This window comes from Salvelinus fontinalis, chromosome 1 (assembly GCF_029448725.1).
Source record: "Salvelinus fontinalis isolate EN_2023a chromosome 1, ASM2944872v1, whole genome shotgun sequence".
Classification (NCBI taxonomy): domain Eukaryota; kingdom Metazoa; phylum Chordata; class Actinopteri; order Salmoniformes; family Salmonidae; genus Salvelinus; species Salvelinus fontinalis.
Window position 1 is genome coordinate 60,419,159 of NC_074665.1, and position 20,000 is coordinate 60,439,158.

General features: G+C 43.6%; 1 protein-coding gene across 7 annotated transcripts in view; it reads right to left on the minus strand.

The window, feature by feature from the left end:
* LOC129858989 (zinc finger MIZ domain-containing protein 1-like) overlaps positions 1-20,000 on the minus strand; it is a 209,539-nt gene that overhangs the window by 120,617 nt on the left and 68,922 nt on the right. For 5 of the 7 annotated variants that reach the window (XM_055928299.1, XM_055928274.1, XM_055928306.1 and 2 more), the window contains exon 2: positions 15,424-15,539. The exons of 1 other annotated variant lie outside the window; for it this stretch is intronic. The gene's annotated coding sequence lies outside the window, so the exon portion shown is untranslated. Of the gene's footprint in view, positions 1-15,423; positions 15,540-19,350; positions 19,418-20,000 lie in introns of all 7 variants that reach the window. One more of the 7 variants, XM_055928282.1, reaches the window with a different exon arrangement.

A 20,000-nucleotide genomic window follows, 5' to 3' on the forward strand; every position in this document is an offset into this window, starting at 1 on the left:
TTGGCGGGGACAGGCAGGGTTCAACGTCTCAGTCTGTATTGGCGGGGACAGGCAGGGTTCTATGGCTCAGTCTGTGTTGGAGGGGACAGGCAGGGTTCTATGTCTCAGTCTGTGTTGGAGGGGACAGGCAGGGTTCTATGTCTCAGTCTGTGTTGGAGGGGACAGGCAGGGTTCTATGTCTCAGTCTGTGTTGGAGTGGACAGGCAGGGTTCTATGGCTCAGTCTGTGTTGGAGGGGACAGGCAGGGTTCTATGTCTCAGTCTGTGTTGGAGGGGACAGGCAGGGTTCTATGGCTCAGTCTGTGTTGGCGGGGACAGGCAGGGTTCTATGTCTCAGTCTGTGTTGGAGGGGACAGGCAGGGTTCTATGGCTCAGTCTGTGTTGGCGGGGACAGGCAGGGTTCTATGTCTCAGTCTGTGTTGGAGGGGACAGGCAGGGTTCTATGTCTCAGTCTGTGTTGGAGGGGACAGGCAGGGTTCTATGTCTCAGTCTGTGTTGGAGGGGACAGGCAGGGTTCTATGTCTCCTGAGCTGTGTTTGCTGTCTCTTTGTGCTCCTCTCCTGCTCCCACCTCTGTACACCGCTCTGGCAGAGCCAGCAGCGTCTTCCAGGTCTGTGCGGTTGATGTTGCACTTCTTCAGCACTGTTTTCAGCAGGTCCTTGTAGTGCTTCATCTGTCCCCCTGCAACCCGCCGGCCAATGTGTAACTGGCCATACAGGATTTTCCGGGGCAGGTGCTACGGAAACATTCTAATGACATGGTCGCGCCAGCGCAGTTTGTGTCGAGTGACCATGGCCTCCATGCTCCTGCAGTTGGTCTTAAAAAGTATTTCCGTATGGGGCAGACAGTCGCGCCAGGTGATTCCCAGGATGTATTGCAGACATCCTATGTGGAATCGCTCGAGTTGCTTGATATGGAGACTATAGGTGACCCAGGCTTCACAGCTGTAAAGAAGTGTGGTGATGCAGACGGCTTGATAGACGGCGACTTTGGTGTGGAGGTGAAGATCCCTGTTTTGGAAGACCCTGCGTCTGAGTTTTCTGAAGGCAGCGGAGGCTTGTTTGATCCGGTTTTGAATTTCGGGGTCCAGGGGAATTATCTTCTTTTGCATTTCTCGGCAGGTGAGTGGAACACTAGATAGGTGCGTGCGGTAGTCTATCCAGGCAATTTTTTGGACACCTTTTCTAGACCTCTACACAGCTGGAGTGAGCAGTGTGGCTTCTAAATAGGGCTGCTCAGTGACCCTCCCACACACACACACATACACATACATACAGTACAGGTCAAAAGTTTGACACACCTACTCATAGAATAACAGTGAAGACATCAACACTATGAAATAACACATATGGAATCACGTAGTAACCAAAAAAGTGTTAAACAAATCAAAATATATTTTAGATTTGAGATTCTTCAAAGTAGCCACCCTTTGCCTTGATGACAACTATCAACTAATTGAGAAACCACTACTAAAGGACACCAATAAGAAGCAGAGACTTGCTTGGGACAAGAAACACGTGCAATGGAGATTCGACCAGAAGAACTCCACTGGAATACTTTTCCATCAGTCTTGAAGGAGTTCGAACATATGCTGAGCACTTGTTGGCTGCTTTTCCTTCACTCTGCGGTCCAACTCATCCCAAACATTTAAATTGGGTTGAGGTCAGGTGATTGTGGACGCCAGGTCATCGGATGCAGCACTCCATCACTCTCCTTCTTGGTCAAATAGCCCTTACACAGCCTGGAGGTGTGTTGGGTCATTGTCCTGTTCAAAAACCAGTGATAATCCCACTAAGCGCAAACCAGAAGGGATTGCGTATCACTGCAGAATGCTGTGGAAGCCATGCTGGTTGTGTGCCTTGAATTCTAAATGAATCACTGACAGTGTCACCAGCAAAGCACCCCCACACCATCACACCTCCTCCTCCATGCTTCATGGTGGGAAATACACATATGGAGATCATCCATTCACCTACTCTGCGTCTCACAAAGACACGGCGGTTGGAATCAAAAATCCCACATTTGGACTCATCAGACCAAAGGACAGACTTCCACCGGTCTAATGCCAATTGATGTGTTTCTTGTCCCAAGCAAGTCTCTTCTTATTATTGGTGTCCTTTAGTAGTGGCTTCTTTGCAGCAATTCAACCATGAAGGCCTGATTCACGCAGTCTCCTCTGAACAGTTGATGTTGAAATGTGTCTGTTACTTGAACTCTGTGAAGCATTTATTTGGGCTGCAATTTCTGAGGCTGGCAACTCTAATGAACTGATTCTCTGCAGCAGAGGTAACTCTGGGTCTTCCTTTACTGTGGTGGTCCTCATGAGAGCCAGTTTCATCATAGCACTTGATGGTTTTTGCGACTGCACTTGAAGAAACTTCAAAAGTTCTTGACATTTTCCGGATTGACTGACCTTCATGTCTTAAAGTAATGATGGACTGTCATTTCTCTTTTCTTATTTGAGCTGTTCTTGCCATAATATGGACTTGGTCTTTTACCAAATAGAGCTATCTTCTGTATACCACCCCTACCTTGTCACAACACAACTGATTGGTTCAAACGCATTAAGAAGGAAAGAAATCCACAAATTAACTTTTAACAAGGCACACCTGTTCATTGAAATGCATTCCAGGTGACTACCTCATGAAGCTGGTTGAGAGAATGCCAAGAGTGTGTATACTTCATAGTGTTGACGTCTTCACTATCATTCTACAATGTAGAAAATAATACAAATAAAGAAAAACCCTGGAATGAGTAGGTGTGTCCAAACATTTGACTGGTACTGTAGATGGGTCAGAAAGCGAGGGGAATAACTCCCTCTCTGGTATCTCTGTGTGTGTAGTGTGTGTGGTGTGGTGTGTGATGTGTGTGCGTGTGTAAATCTGTGCTCTGTCGACAGAGTGTCAATGGACTGTGACCCTGGTATATAAGCAGTCAAGTATCTGACTATATTAGTAAAGTTGTGGTCTGCATTGACACACACATACACATCTTCGTCTTGTCGTGTCCCGTGTATATATCTGTATATATATTTTTTTTTTATAACTTTCTTCGCAAACGTTTTTTTTATATTTTTCTTAACCCCAATTTATACTCTCCTGCAACCCGCCTCACCCAATGTGGTATGGATCTGCTATTTTCTTTACTTTAGAACCAGAACCACTAACAGAGGCTAGCCAGCTAACTAGCTACTAGCTAGTAGTCAGCTAGCCACAGCTAGCGGTCATCAGCTAACCTTTAGCCTGGACAACTCCTGCCTGTCTGCACAGCGCGATTAATCCCAGAGCTTATCGGACATCTTTTTCTCCATATTTCCGTATTCCTATCGCAAGCTCAAAACCTGCTCACCTGGATCCTCGCAGCTAGCTAGCTGCTATCCGATTGGCTTCTCCTGGCTAACGTCTCTGTCCCGAAGCAAGCACCAATTAGCCTGGAGCTAGCCTATACTAGGCCCATCTCCCGGCTAGCTGAAGAGGTCTATCAGCCACTCCTTTGGCTAAAATACCTATTTTGCCAGTTGGCCTGGACCTCTTTTATTGCCGGTTCGGAGCCCCGCTGATCCATCATGACTAGACTACCGACGTAATCCGCCCGAGGGGTTTTTCAACAAGCTCCTCCGTCGCGACATCCCCTAAACGCCCATCTGCTAGCCGTCTAGAGCATACCGGACTGTTGGCTGAAGAGGTCCATCAGCCAATTTCTTGGGCTACTATACCTATTTTGCCAATTGGCCTAGAGCCTTTTACTACACGGACCCCTGCTGATCCATCATGACTGGTCTGTCGACGTAACCGCACAAGGGGGCTACTACAGACTTCTTCCGTCGCGACTTCCCGCTAAGGCCCTCTGCTAGCCTGCTAGCCCCGGCCCGCTAGCTGTCTGAATCGCCGTGTCTCCAGCCACCCAGCTACTCACTGAACCCTATGATCACTCGGTTACACATGCCTCTCCCTAATGTCAATATGCCCTGTCCATTGCTGTTTTGGTTAGTTATTATTGTCTTATTTCACTGTAGAGCCTCCAGCCATGCTCAATTTGCCTCAGCTAACCCTCTTGTCCCACCTCCCACACATGCAGTGACCTCTCCTGTTTTAATTGATGTCTCTAGAGACAATACCCCTCTCATCGTCACTCAATGCCTAGGTTTAGCTCCACTGTTTTCACATCCTTCCATACCTTTGTCTGTACATTATGCATTGAATCTATTCTACCTTGCCCAGAAACATGCTCCTTCTACTCTCTGTTCCGAACATACTAGATGACCAGTTAATATAGCCTTTAGCCATACCCTTATGCTACTCCTCCTCTGATCCTCTGGTGATGTAGAGGTTAATCCAGGCCCTGCAGCCCCCAGCATCACACCCATTCCCCAGGTGCTCTCATTTGTTGACTTCTGTAACCGTAAAAGCCTTGGTTTCATGCATGTTAACATTAGAAGCCTCCCCCTAAGTGTGTTGTATTCACTGCTTTAGCACACTCTGCCAACCCGGATGTCCTAGCCATGTCTGAATCCTGGCTCAAGAAGGCCACCAAAAACCCTGAAATTTCCATCCCTAACTATAACATTTTCCAACAAGATAGAACTGCCAAAGGGGGCGGTGTTGCAATCTACTGCAGAGATAGCCTGCAGAGTTCTGTCTTACTATCCAGGTCTGTGCCCAAACAATTTGCCCTTATATTTTTAAAAACCACCTTTCCAGAAACAAGTCTCTCACCACTGCCGCTTGCTATAGACCACCTTCTGCTCCCAGCTGTGCCCTGGACACCATATGTGAATTGATTGCCCCCCATCTATCTTAAGAGCTCGTGCTGTTAGGTGAACATAAACTGGGACATGCTTAACACCCCGGCCATCCTACAATCTAAGCTTGATGTCCTCAATCTCACACAAATGATCAATGAACCTACCAGGTACAACCCCAAATCCGTAAACACAGGCACCCTCATAAATATCATCCTAACCAACCTGCCCTCCAAATACACCTCTGCTGTCTTCAACCAGGATCTCAGCAATCACTGCCTCATTGCTTGCGTCCATAATGGGTCTGCTGTCAAACGACCACCCCTCATCACTGTCAAACGCTCCCTAAAACACTTCAGCGAGCAGGCCTTTCTAATCGACCTGGCCCGGGTATCCTGGAAGGATATTGACCTCATTCCGTCAGTAGAAGATGCCTGGTTATTCTTTAAAAGTGCTTTCCTCACAATAAGCATGCCCCATTCAAAAAATGTAGAACCAGGAACAGATATAGCCCGTGGCTCACTCCAGACCTGACTGCCCTTGACCAGCACAAAAACATCCTGTGGCGTACTGCAATAGCATCGAACAACCCCTGCGACATGCAACTTTTCAGGGAAGTCAGAAACCAATATACTCAGTCAGTTATGAAAGCAAAGGCTAGCTTTTCAAATAGAAATGTGCATCCTGTAGCACAAACTCCAAAACGTTCTGGGACACTGTAAAGTCCATGGAGAATAAGAGCACCTCCTCCCAGCTGCCAACTGCACTGAGGCTAGGAAACACTGTCACCACCGATAAATCCATTATAATTGAGAATTGGCATTTTTTTCTACGGCTGGCCATGCTTTCCACCTGGCCACCCCTACCCCGGTCAACAGCTCTGCACCCCCCACGGCAACTTGCCCAAGCCTCCCCCATTTCTCCTTCACCCAAATAGCTGATGTTCTGAAAGATCTGCAAAATCTGAACCCCTACAAATCAGCAGGGCTAGACAATCTGGACCCTCTCTTTTTAAAATGATCAGCCGAAATTGTTGCAACTCCTATTACTAGCCTGTTCAACCTCTCTTTCGTATCGTCTGAGATCCCTAAAGATTGGAAAGCTGCCACGGTCATCCCCCCCATCAAAGGGGGAGACACTCTAGACCCAAACTGCTACAGACCTATATCTATCCTACCCTGCCTTTCTAAGGTCTTCGAAAGCCAAGTTAACAAACAGATCACCAACAATTTAGAATCCCACCGTACCTTCTCCGCTATGCAAACTGGTTTCCGAGCTGGTCATGGGTGCACCTCAGCCACGCTCAAGGTCCTAAACGATATCATCACCTCCATCGATAAGAGACAATACTGTGCAGCTGTATTCATAGACCTGGCCAAGGCTTTCGACTCTGTCAATCACCACATTCTTATCGGCAAACTCAACAGCCTTGGTTTCTCAAATGACTGCCTCGCCTGGTTCACCAACTACTTCTCAGAGTTCAGTGTGTCAAATCGGAGGGCCTGTTGTCCGGACCTCTGGCAGTCTCTATGGGGGTGCCACAGGGTTCAATTCTCGGACCGACTCTCTTCTCTGTATACATCAATGATGTCGCTCTGCTGCTGGTGATTCTCTGATCCACCTCTACACAGACAATACCATTCTGTCTACTTCTGGCCCTTCTTTGGACACTGTGCTAACTAACCTCTAGACAAGCTTCAATGCCATACAACTCTCCTTCCGTGGCCTCCAACTGCTCTTAAATGCAAGTAAAACTAAATGCATGCTCTTCAATCGATCACTACCAGCACCTGCACACCAGTCCAGCATCACTACTCTGGACGGTTCTGACTTAGAATATGTGGACATCTACAAATACCTAGGTGTCTGGTTAGACTGTAAACTCTCCTTCCAGACTCACATTAAGCATCTCCAATCCAAAATTAAATCTAGAATCGGCTTCCTAAATCGCAACAAAGCATCCTTCACTCATGCTGCCAAACATACCCTCGTAAAACTGACTATCCTACCGATCCTTGACTTTGGCGATGTCATTTACAAAATAACCTTCAAACACTGTACTCAGCAAACTGGATGCAGTCTATCACAGTGTCATCCGTTTTGTCACCAAAGCCCCATATACTACCCACCACTGCGACCTGTATGCTCTCGTTGGCTGGCCTTCGCTTCATATTCGTCGCCAAACCCACTCACTCCAGGTCATCTATAAGTCTTTGCTAGGTAAAGCCCCGCCTTATCTCAGCTCACTGGCCAACATAGCAGCACCCACCCGTAGCACGAGCTCCAGCAGGTATATTTCACTGGTCACCCCCAAAGCCAATTCCTCCTTTCCTTCCAGTTCTCTGCTGCAAATAACTGGAACAAATTGCAAAAATCACTGAAGCTGGAGACTCATATCTCCCTCACTAACTTTAAGCACCAGCTGTCAGAGCAGCTTACAGATCACTATACCTGTACATAGCCCATCTTCTATATAGCCCATCCAACTACCTCGTCCCCATACTGTATTTATTTATTTATGCTCCTTTGCACCACAGTATCTCTACTTGCACATTCATCTTCTGCACATCTATCACTCCAGTGTTTATTGCTAAATTGTAATTATTTTGCCACTATGGCCTATTTATTGCCTTACCTCCCTTATCTTATCTCATTTGCACACACTGTATATAGACTTTTTTCTATTGTGTTATTGACTGTGTGTTTGGTTATTCCATGTGTTGTTTGTATCGCACTGCATTGCTTTATCTTGGCCAGGTCGCAGTTGTAACTAGCCTACCTGGTTAAATAAAGGTGAAATAAAATGAAAATTAAATAAAAATGTATATAATGTGTTAGAAAGGGACTTCTTTCGCACTGTTGATGAAATCATTTCATTGAACTCAGCTGGGTTCCCCACTGCTTTTATATAACTGACAACTCCACTTAGTCCTCACACACACACACCTTCTGGAGACTTCGCAAGTTGCATTAGTATATTTTCTAACACGTCCCCGCCGAAGAACTTAATCGAGCATCTGACCAAATTACACAAGATTTTAGTTCTGGGTTACTGAGATTCATGTACGATAGGCAGAGCTACAGCTTGAAGTCTCTCCTTACACAGTTCATATTAAAACCAAGAACAAAGAACATGTCTAACATACATGTAACTGCCAAAATAAAAGAAACACTAAAAGGATACAAAGTATATTTAAAGCAGGTGCTTCCACACAGGTGTGGTTCCTGAGTTAATTAAGCAGTTAACATCCCATCTCTGTCTTTGTTTCTCTTTTTTGCTCTCTATCCCTCTCTCTCTCATTCCCACTCTGTCTTTCTCTCTATTTCTCTCTCGTTCTCTCTGTGTTTCTCCCTCTCCTCTGACCATGCAGGCAGAGCAAGCCGTGACAGCAACTGCCACCTCACCACACCATTTGTGAAATTATTCAAATGAGGCTATTGTTTTGTTGTTTACTGACTTGAATGGCTAGACAGACAAAAGGGAACATGTTTCAATTATTCATTAACAATCTCCCTTCCTCTCTCTCTCTCCCTCTCTCATTCTCTTTTTCTTTTTTCCTTATTTTTCCTCTCTCTTATTACCTCTCTCTCAATCCATATCCCCCTTCCTCCCCCTCCATCCACACCACCTCCCACCCTTACCTTCCCTCTCCTCGTAGGCGTTATGAAAAGCAGAGCCATTAAGGAATGTGTCCCTTCTTGTGATGTGGAGCATATTACAACCATTCATCAGAGGAAGGGGACACCTGACAGGCCGACAGACAGAGAGCAGTCTCTGTAATCACATATAACCATGTACCTACATACAAAAGTATGTGGACACCGCTTCATATTAGTGGACTCTGCAATTTCAGCCACATCCGTTGCTGACAGGTGTATAAAATCGAGAACATAGCCATGCAATCTCCATAGACAAACACTGGCACTAGAATGGCCTTACTGAGCTGACAAGGTAAAAATATGTCGTTCTGCCCCTGAACAAGGAAGTTAACCCACTGTTCCTAGGCCGTCATTGTAAATAAGAATTTGTTATTAACTGACTTGCCTAGTTTAAAAAAAGGTTAAATACATAAAAAATTAACTGAAGAGCTCAGTGACTTTTAACGTAGCACCGTCATAGGATGCCATCTGTCCAACAAGTCAGTTTGTCAAATTTCTGCCCTGCTAGAGCTGCCCCGGTCGACTGTAACGGCTGTTATTGAGATGTGGAAAAGTCTAGGAGCAACAACGGCTCAGCCACGAAGTGGTAGGCCACACAAGCTCACAAAACGGGGCCGCCAAGTGCTGAAGCGCATAGTGCCTAAAAAACGTCTGTCCTCGGTTGAAACACTCACTACTAAGTTCCAAACTGCCTATGGAAGCAATTTCAGTACAAGAACTGTTCCTCGGGAACTTCATGAAATGGGTTTCCATGGGCGAGCAGATGCACACAAGCCTAAGATCACCATGCGTAATGCCAAGCGTCGGCTGGAGTGGTGTAAAGCTCGCCGACATTGGACTCTGGAGCAGTGGAAACTCATTCTCAAGAGTGATGAATCATGCTTCACCATCTGGCAGTTCCAAGGATGAATGCATATTGCCAACTCTAAAGTTTGTTGGAGGATGAATAATGGTCTGGTGCTGATTTTCATAGTTCGGGCTAGGCCCCTTAGTTCCAGTGAAGGGAAATATTAACGCTACAGCATACAATGACATTCTAGACGATTCTGTGCTTCCAACTTTGTGGCAACAGTATGGGAAAGGCCTTTTCCTGTTTCAGCGTGACAATGCCCCCATGCACAAAGCGAGGTCCATACAGATATGGTTTGTCGAGATCGGTGTGGAAGAACCTGACTGGCCTGCACAGAGCCCTGACCTCAACCCCATCGGAAACCTTTGATTGGAATTGGAACGCCGACTGCGAGCCAGGCCTAATCGCCCAGCATCAGTGCCCCACCTCACTATTGCTCTTGTGGCTGAATGGAAGCAAGTCCCCACAGCAATGTTCCAACATCTAGTGGAAAGCCTTCTCAGAACAGTGGAGGCTGTTACAGCAGCAAAGGGGGGAACAACTCCATATTAATGCCCATGATTTTGGAATGAGATGTTCAACAAGCACACATACATACTGTCCACATACTTTTGGTCATGTAGTGTATCATTCTTTGTATACACTCTACAAGGTGTCGAAAGCGTTCTACAGGGATGCTGGCCCATGTTGACTCCCAATGCTTCCCACAGTTGTGTCAAATTGGCTGGATGTTCTTTGAGTGGTGGACCATTCTTGATACACACGGGAAACTATTGAGCATGAAAAACCCATGCCCAGCCCAGCATGCATTTGTAATCTACTTGTGTGCTGCTATAGCCACTTGCTTTAGCTACTGTCATGAAGTTCCCTAAATATTTCCATAAAGAAACACACAGGTGCTAAATCAAGGTGACTTACAAAGATGAGGACCAAGAGCAAGAGACGGAGTGTGGTGATGTAGTGTTCACAAATAAATAACCATTGTGGAATCTGAAAAGACACGTATCCCGAAAGCATGTTACGTGCACATGCTAAAAGAAAGGAACGAGTTGGGTAGATAACTTAATGTGTCATTGTAGCAAAGTATTTATAAACTAAAAATCAGATCTCTTAAAAGTTCCATTCATTTTCGTTCTATTATCTATACAATAGGCCATAATTGATTTTGTCCCAATAGGCCTGGCATATTCCCACGTTCAAGGAGCTTTCCGTTTTGATTGGGTTATTTTGCCTAAAAGCCTTTAGGCCTACCTATAGAAAAATGTTTTAAAAAACAACTCTGCACCATCACGTGAGCCTGAAGCCACAGACTGGCCAAATTCGTGTTTCTAAAAATGAATTCAAAAAATGAATTCAAAAGCACTAATAAGTCCTTTTTTGTTTAATTTGTATTTAATTCTAAGTAAGTCACAGCCTATTTGCGCAATTTATAGACTATAGCGATTTAATACAGCGGAGTGTTGTTTAAATGCTGAGGGCTTTATGTCCCTACCAGCATATTGTGTCTTACTCGCAAATGCATCACAATGTATTTATTTTTAGGCTATAACCTTGATATACCTTGATAACCTTGATAATAATATAGCCTAAATCATTCCTTTTCGTTCCTCCCTGTCTGGCTCCTCGCCTATTTAGAGTGTTTATATGTTTAATATGACTTATATCCTATTTGAAATGATGTTCGCTTCTTACATTCACCTTTTCATGTTTATTCAAATACTTTTCATTTAAATCCATATGGTTCGATTTCAATACTTAAAAACCAATTGGTAGGTTCAGGTAGACACAAAAATAGATGGGTGTTGGTTAAATTGTTATTTTAATGAATAGGGTCAATTTGGAACAGCAGTTTTTTTCCTGCTGCTCCAAATCGTTTTTTAGCGGAGCTGTAGGAAGCACTGCTCCATGAGCGATAAGCGAGATTTCCAACCGCTCAACTCTGCTCACATGCTCTGCTATGCACATACGTGGACATTATAAACGGTTATATTTTGGGTCACAGTTGCACGTGTTTTTGTAAAAACAATGAGGCTATGTCTGGCCCGCCGATTCGTTGTGGTTTTTTCAATATTGCCCGTGTGCTGACTGAGACTGACACCCCTGGGCTAGCGTAACAATCTATGTAGCTAGCTATTTATTTAGCAAGCTACAAACACAGAGCCTAACGTTAGCTAGCTAGCTGCTTGGAGGACGTAATGTCATGTCATTGGAGGAGTGGGTGAGTGACTGACTTTTTCCCCTCATATCGTTTTTCGGTGGCTACAGCTAGAGTACAAGTGTCCTTTGGTTAGCTAACAAGAAATGTGAATCACTTTGCTATCGAGCTAGCTATGCTGAACTTGAACAACTGTTATCCACAGTTAGCATATCTCTTAGTTGTCAATCAAATGTATTTGGCATCGATCAAATGAGCGGGCTGGCAGGCAAGTTCCCATTCAGTTGTCAAAACATGGGTTGGAACAAGCATGCATTGGCAGGCAAGCTGCAGAAGGACGAGCAGGCCACTATTCCCCTCGTTCATCAGTGCAATTTTGATGGCCAACTAGCTGAAAAAGTTCGAGAAGGTTTATCTAATGTTCCCTCATTAGATTTTAGCTCATCTCACTCTGGCTAGCATTAGTTGTTGATCTTGTTGATGTGCATAGGCAACTGAGGGAGGGAGCCTACCTATTCATGGTTGTTTGATCAATAGGACAGTGAAGTTCCCAAATGTAAGAGGACTCCCGTGATATTTACAGTACATATTTTCAGTAATCCATTAAGGTGTATTTTCTGGCTTTTGGAGAATACATTCTAATGATCTAAAGTCACGCTGTTGCTACTGCCTGTAAACACACAGTCCAGTTCAAAGTGAATGAGGGCAGGCCCATGTGGCAAATGGCTTATTTGCATATAGGCCTACTGTAGCTCTGATTGGCTATGGAGCACCAGTCTACGTAGACTCCAGTCCTAGACAAGACAGATTTTTATTTGGTTTTATTTACTGCAGTGACTATTAATTGTCCAAACGTACGGCAGCTTTCCCACTGTATATTGCTATAGAACTTTTACAAATGCATTACTATACGTAATTCCCAAACATTCTATGAATTTATAAAAATGTGAAAATGACCACATCTACAGTGGCTTGCGAAAGTATTCACCCCCTTGGCATTTTTCCTATTTTGTTGCCTTACAACATGGAATTAAAATAGATTTTTGGGGGGTTTGTATCATTTGATTTACACAACATGCCTACCACTTTGAAGATGCAAAATATTTTTATTGTGAAACAAACAAATAAGACAAAAAAACTGAAAACTTGAGCGTGCATAACTATTCACCCCCCCAAAGTCAATACTTTGTAGAGCCACCTTTTGCAGCAAATTACAACTACAAGTCTCTTGGGGTATGTCTCTATAAGCTTGGTACATCTAGCCACTGGGATTTTTGCCCATTCTTCAAGCTGCTCTGCTGGGGTACAGCAATCTTTAAGTCATACCACCGATTCTCAATTGGATTGAGGTCTGGGATTTGGCCATTCCAAGACAAGAAGTCCAGTCTGAAACAGGTTTCCCTCAAGAATTTCCCTGTATTTAGCGCCACCAATCATTCCTTCAATTCTGACCTATAGGCAAAATAGGCAAAATCCGACCATGTAAATGTGGAGGCAATTATTTGAAAAAGACTTCATAGGTGGCTCGTGAGTTTCAAGTTTGGGGAAGCTTACAATTTATCCTCCCGTTCTGCATGCCAATTGTGATTTTAATTTGTGCATTTTCGTGGAACAGTTTAATTTCAATAATAACGTTTTCGTTTCGCAAAATTAAGTTGAAACTCAACTAATGCGAGATCACTAGACTCTGCCATATGGACACACTGATATGCCGTGATCCATTGGCAGCTAAAGTTATGAGGGCATGGATCTAATAGCCTATAGGCCAATGCAGCAGTAGGCCTATAATTTCCATTGCTCTTTCACACCGAGGATTGGTGATTATTGAGGGGGAGATTGTTGTTAAGATTTTACTGTGAGGAAGGAACTATAGTTTTAATGTATTATCATTCGCAATGGATGTTAAAAAAAACACTATGCTTGCTCAGGCGCACACGCTCCCTCAACATTGGCGCACACGCTCCCTCAACATTATCAGGACAGAGAAACCAGATACATCCTCATTGCTTACATGGAGCACTCCAAACAAAAGACAATGGAAAAATTGACAAATCTTGTAAATTATGGTTATGAAATAAACCAAAACTTGTTTCTCACAATTGTAGCAGGTTGTGAACTCTGAAAACCACGTTTCCACTCCGAGAATGGGAACTGTAAATAACTGTAATTAATACATGCATTAACCAATTATTTATATATACACTAGATGACTGACAGGGGGTGCTGTTTTGAAGCCACGGCGCCACCATCTTGGCACTCCCTCATCATTGTAAAAAAAACTTTGGAAGCTCGGGAAATCCATTTATTAATGTCTACATTTATTTTATTACAGACACCTAAATGCGTACTTTTAAATTATATTATGTGACCTAATGTAAACATTAAACATTTAAAAATATATAGAAACTGTTTCCTTGAAGTATAATTACTGTCCCCACTACAACAGAGAAATCCTTAGACATGTAATTCTGTACTTTAAACATTTAATTGAAATACTGTAGAATTCCATTCATTCCTATGGAGGACTGCTTTTCTGAGGTGTGCCAATATAGCCGACCGGTGGCGTCAATCCTCTCATTGGCCAATACATTGCATCAGCAATCCAGGGATTATATACATCATTGGCATTAACAGAAATGAATGTAACCAGATGACGGGGATTAACGATATATTTACTATTGGTGACATATGTAATGGGGAATTGATAAAAAAAAAAATCAAAGGACAAACAATTCACACAATGAAACAATGAATGCTCAAGAATTGATGGGAGACAGCTGAGTCCTTCTGGAGAGAGACTCGCCTATATCTTCGCCACACACCCCTCCCCTTCTTGTCTCAAAAGTTTAAATTATACTCAAGACACATTCTCTTCACACATATTTTAGATGCTTTTCACTGACAGCCACAACTCAATAATCAGTTAGGCCTATTGCCAGGCACACTGCCCAAACGGCGGGCTTCCCAAATAGGCATAGGCCTACGAGCTTGTGATTTTAAGCAATCCACATCTATTTTTTTAAAAGAAGCTAAGGACCGTGGATTCCTCTGTAGCTAAGTCATGGTTTCTGGTGAAGTATAAGAGTTATGCCATTTCTCTCATGTTCTACTGTTTTTCATATCAACTTTATTTTATTGTCCAGAAGCCAAAGGCACAATCCTAGTCATATTAGCAACCTATCCTGGTTGTTGCATCTTTGCGTCTCACACACACACACACACACACACACACACACACACACACACACACACACACACACACACACACACACACACACACACACACACACACACACACACACACACACACACACACACACACACACACACACACACACACACACAGGAGAGGAGAAACACTGGGATGCTGCCCTTTGTGTTACAGGAATACATTTTCCTCAAGTCAACATTATGGAGAGAGAGAAAGGGAGGGAGAAAGATGGAGGGAGAGAGAAAATGGGAGGAGAGGATGCAACTTTCCTTTCACTGTTCACCCTCCCTTTCTCTGACTGGCTGTCAACCTCAGTTTCAAGCTTCACACCCAATCCTCTCGCTTCTGTGAAAGGTGTTAGTCCTTCAATCCAAGCAGAGAAAACATTTCCCCTGGTGTGACTTGTTTTCATTGTGCAGCCATGACAACAGCTTTCCCAATACATAAAAAATCATTAAACTGGGAAAGCACTCCTGTATGTGTGTCTGCCAGACCAGAGTTCAAACAAGTTTATTTGATTAGTTGTTATTTAAATACTTATTTTCTGCGCATTTGAGTATTTTCAAATACCTTATTTCAAAAACTCCTAGGACCTGGTTTCAATACAGGAGTATTTATTTGAATTTCAAAATAGTCTGTATATTTGTGTATTTTCAAATGCATGCCAATATTCAAATGCTTTCAAATAACAAATATCTGAATATCAACTTCAAAATGTATGTGTAAATAATTTAAATAATTTAAATAGTATTTGACCCCAGGTCGGGTGTGTGTGTAGGAAGAGGATAAGAGGGGTCGTTTGCCTACCTGTGTGGACTCTGACCTGGGCTGGGAGTGATGTCACAAGCCCCCCTCACCCCCACCCCTCCCTTCATGTATATCCTTCAGGAGCGGTCCTCACTGGTCTTCACCGTACACCGGACCTGAAGGAGAGGGAAAGGAAATAGGCTGTTCAATTTCTGCAAAGAACTACAAGGTTACAATGATTTGTTCTTCCTGCGAAAATGCTGTGTGTGTGCCACGAGACATTAGTTGTTAGCCCACTGAGCTAAAGCCTCAGGTATTAGCTCTGGGAGGTCACACTAGTCTTCAAGTTTACTCATCACATGAGCATAGTCCAGAGAACCACCTCTATTACAAGTGCATTCTGCAGGAATATGCAAATATGTCTGTCTGTAGCACCCTTTCATCCAAGTGAAACGCTACAGTGAAATCCTCAAAGAAATGAATCACGTTAAACAAGTCAAGTCTCTATCTGTGACTTTAAACAGTGTAACTCTAAGCTGTGTGCGTGTGGGTAGATTTCCGTTAGGAAAATGTGGAGCTAGAAAACTTGACTGGGGAAGATTCTAACTTACTGGACATTTGAGAAATTTACCGGACCCATATGCAGTGGGTGCATAGCCTATTAGGGCGTCTACCCAGAATGACAGAAATCCCATTTAGATTATGGTAAGGCATCTTAACAGAACATGCAACACATGTAATGAAGCAGCCAATAAAACATCATTTTCAATGAATAGCTCTGTTTGAAACTTAGAAAGAGGGGGAATCTAAAGATGCAACAACCAGAATGTTTTATTTAACTAGGCAAGTCAAGTTAAGAACAAATTCTTATTTTCAATGACAGCCTAGGAACAGTGGGTTAACTGCCTTGTGCAGGGGCAGAACAACAGATTTGTACCTTGGGGATTTGAACTTGCAACCTTTTGGTTACTAGTCCAACGCTCTAACCACTAGGCTATGCTGACGCCGCACTGCCAGGTTGCTAATATGACTAGGATTGTGCCTTTGGCTTCTGGACAATTAAAAAAAGTATATAAAAAACAATAGAACAGGAGAGAAATTGCAAAACAGCGTGTCCAATAGGGATGAAAATGGAAATAAATGTGCCAAAATGATATAATTATTCGTTGGGGGAAAAAGTAATAATTCAAAATACATCTCCAGAAAGCATGATGGCCACAGAGGAAACAGGGATAGTTAGCTTCTAAAAAAAGAATCTATGGATTGTTTCAAATCACAAGCTCTACACCTATTTGGGAAACCCGCAAATTGTGCAGCGAACGGCAATAGGCCTAGCTGATTATTGAGCTGCGGCTGTCAGTGAAAAGCATCTCAAATATGTGTGAAGAGAATGTGTCTTGAGTATAATTGAAAATGTTGAGACAAGAAGAAGGGGAGAGGTGTGTGGCGAAGATATAGGCGAGTCTCTCTCCAGAAGGACTCAGCTGTCTCCCATCAATTCTTGAGCATTCATTGTTTCATTGTGTGAATTGTTTGTCCTTTGATTTTTTTTAATAAATTCCCCATTACATATGTCTCCAGCAGTAAATGTACCGTTAATCCCCGTCATTTGGTTACATACATTTCTTTTAACGCATGTATTAATCACAGTCATTTTCCGTTCTCATTCTCGGAGTGGAAACGTTGTTTGCAAACTTCACAACCTGCTACACTTGTGAGAAACAAATCTCATAACCATCATTTACAAGATTTGTATGTTTTTTCATTGTCTTTTGTTTGGAGTGCTCCATGTGAGCAATGAGCATGTGTCTGGTTTCTCTGTGTTGATAATGTTGAGGGAGCGCGCACGCATAGAAGTACCTGGCCTCCTGCGCGGAATTGTAGGAAAGTGTTGTTTTAACATCCATTGCGAATGATAATACAGTGCATTCGGAAAGTATTCTGACCCCTTCACTTTTCTACATGTTGTTACATTACAGCCTTATTCTAAAATTGATTGAATTTTTAAAAAATCCTAATCAATCTACACACAATACCCCATAATGATGAAGCGAAAACAGGTTTTTAGAAATGTTTGCAAATGTATAAAAATAAAAAACAGAAATACCTAATTTACATAAGTATTCAGACCATGCTATGAGACTCAATATTGAGCTCAGGGGCATCCTGTTCCCACTGATAATTGTATTTTTTATTTAACTAGGCAAGTCAGTTAAGAACAAATTGTTATTTACAATGACGGCCTACCTCTGCCAAACGCTAACCCGGATGACGATAGGCCAATTGTGCGCCGCCCTATGGGACTCCCAATCACACCCGGTTGTGATACAGCCTGGTATCGAACCAGGGTCTGTGGTGAAGCCTCTTACCTTGAGATGCAGTGCCTTAGACCGCTGCACCACCCGGGAACCCATTGAGTTGTTTCTACAACTTGACTGGAGTCCGCATATGGTAAATTCAAATGATTGGACATGATTTGGAAAGGTACACACCTGTCTATATAAGGTCCCACAGTTGACAGCGCATGTCAGATCAAAAACTAAGCCATGAGGTCGAAGGAATTGTCCGTAGAGCTCAGAGACAGGATTATGTCTGCAGCATTAAAGGTCCCCAAGAACACAGTGGCCTCCATCATTCTTAAATGGAAGATGTTCCTAGAGCTTACTGCCCGGCCAAACTGAGAAATCGGGGGAGAAGGTCCTTGGTCAGGGAGGTGACCAAGAACCCGATGGTCACTCTGACAGAGCTCCAGAGTTCCTCTGTGGAGATGGGAGAACCTTCCAGAAGGACAACCATATATGCAGCACTCCACCAATCAGGCCTTTATAATAGAGTGGCCAGACGGAAGCCACTCCTCAGTAAAAGGCACGTGACAGCCGCTTGGAGTATGCCAAAAGGCACCGAAAGACTCTCAGACCTTGAGAAACAAGATTCTCTGGTCTGATGAAAACAAGATTGAACTCTTTGGCCTGAATGCCAAGTGTCATGTCTGGAGGAATCCAGGCACCACTCATCACCTGGCCAATACCATCCCTACGGTGAAGCATGGTGGTGGCAGAATCATGCTGTGGGAATGTTTTTCAGCGGCAGGGACTGTGAGACTAGTCAGGATTGTGGGAAAGATGAACGGAGCAAAGTACAGAGAGATCTTTGATGAAACCTGCTCCAGAGCGCTTAGGACCTCAGACAGGGGAGAAGGTTCACCTTCCAATAGGAGCACGTCCCTTTAGCAGACAGCCAGACAATGCAGGAGTGGCTTTGGGACAAGTCTCTGAATATCCTTGAGCGGCTCAGCCAGAGCCCGGACTTAAACCCGATCCAACATCTCTGGAGAGACCTGAAAATAGCTGTGAAGCGACTCTCTCCATCCAACCTGACAGAGCTTGAGAGGATCTGCAGAAAAGAATGGGAGAAACTCCCCAAATACAGGTGTGCCACACTTGTAGAGTCATACCCAAGAAGGCTTGAGGCTGTAATCAATGCCAAAGGTGCTTCAACAAAGTACTGAGTAAAGGGTCTGAATAGTTATGTAAATGTTAGATTTCTGTTATTTTTATATATCAATTAATAAAAAGCATTATTTTGTCATGGATTTTGTCTTTCGGTCATTTTGGTCAGCAGCAGTTTTATTGATTGACTTTTTTTGGGTGTGTGTGGGGGGGGGGGGGGGGCTGGTGTGTGTGTGTGTGTTTGTGCTTCTGTATTACACAGTCTCTAAACCTTCTGTCACCTAACCACATAGAATCCCTGTGTTGATTGGTACAGATGTACACCAATGTTAACCAGTGTACTGAATCTTTACAGTGATCCTATAGGCTGTGATGACAAAGTCAAAGCTTGTCGGTTCAAAGCTCTTAAAACCACAACCTTTACTTTAGGCCTGCTGTGGGAAATCATGGCTTCTCATAACTCCTCTTAATATACACAAACACACAAGAGAGAATACACAAGCCACAAGAGCATGCACGAACAAACTCACACACACACCTCTCCTTATCTTCAGAGTTGTCTGGGGAGCCAGCAGGGCTATAAAGCTGAACAGCGCATCTCACACCTGAACACCACAGAGACGGAGAAAAAGACAGAGAGAGAGACAGAGAGAGAGAAAGAGATCGAGCTCAATGACCGCACCGACACTAGTGCAAACATGAGGAAAGAGGGCGGAGATAGGGAAAGAGAGAGAAGGCGGACAAATAATTCTCACTTCCACTACACCAGACAAAGGTAGAGAAACAGACAGCTAAGCCTCAGAGAGGCAATCATCTATATGCAGAAAACGGAGCTGCAATTAAAACCAAGATAGGATATGTGTGTGTGTTTGATAGGTTTTGAGATGCTGTATAGCGAGGCCTCCCTCTGAATCAATTCACAACGAGGGAGCTAGAAAGAAACCATTTTCCTTTTGTGGAAATGAAACACTATACTATAAGCCGTCTGTTAGTGTGATGCTTATCTGGAGGAAATTTGCACAGGAATACCATTGCCCACAACAAACAGGTCAATTGTTGAACCTTCTTAAAGGAGAATTTAGCTTTTTTACAACCAAATCCCATATTTTTTATGTAAATATTTTTTTATAGAAGGGTCCAGACACTTTTTCAATTTCACTTGTTTTTTGAGAAACTTACCCCATCTAG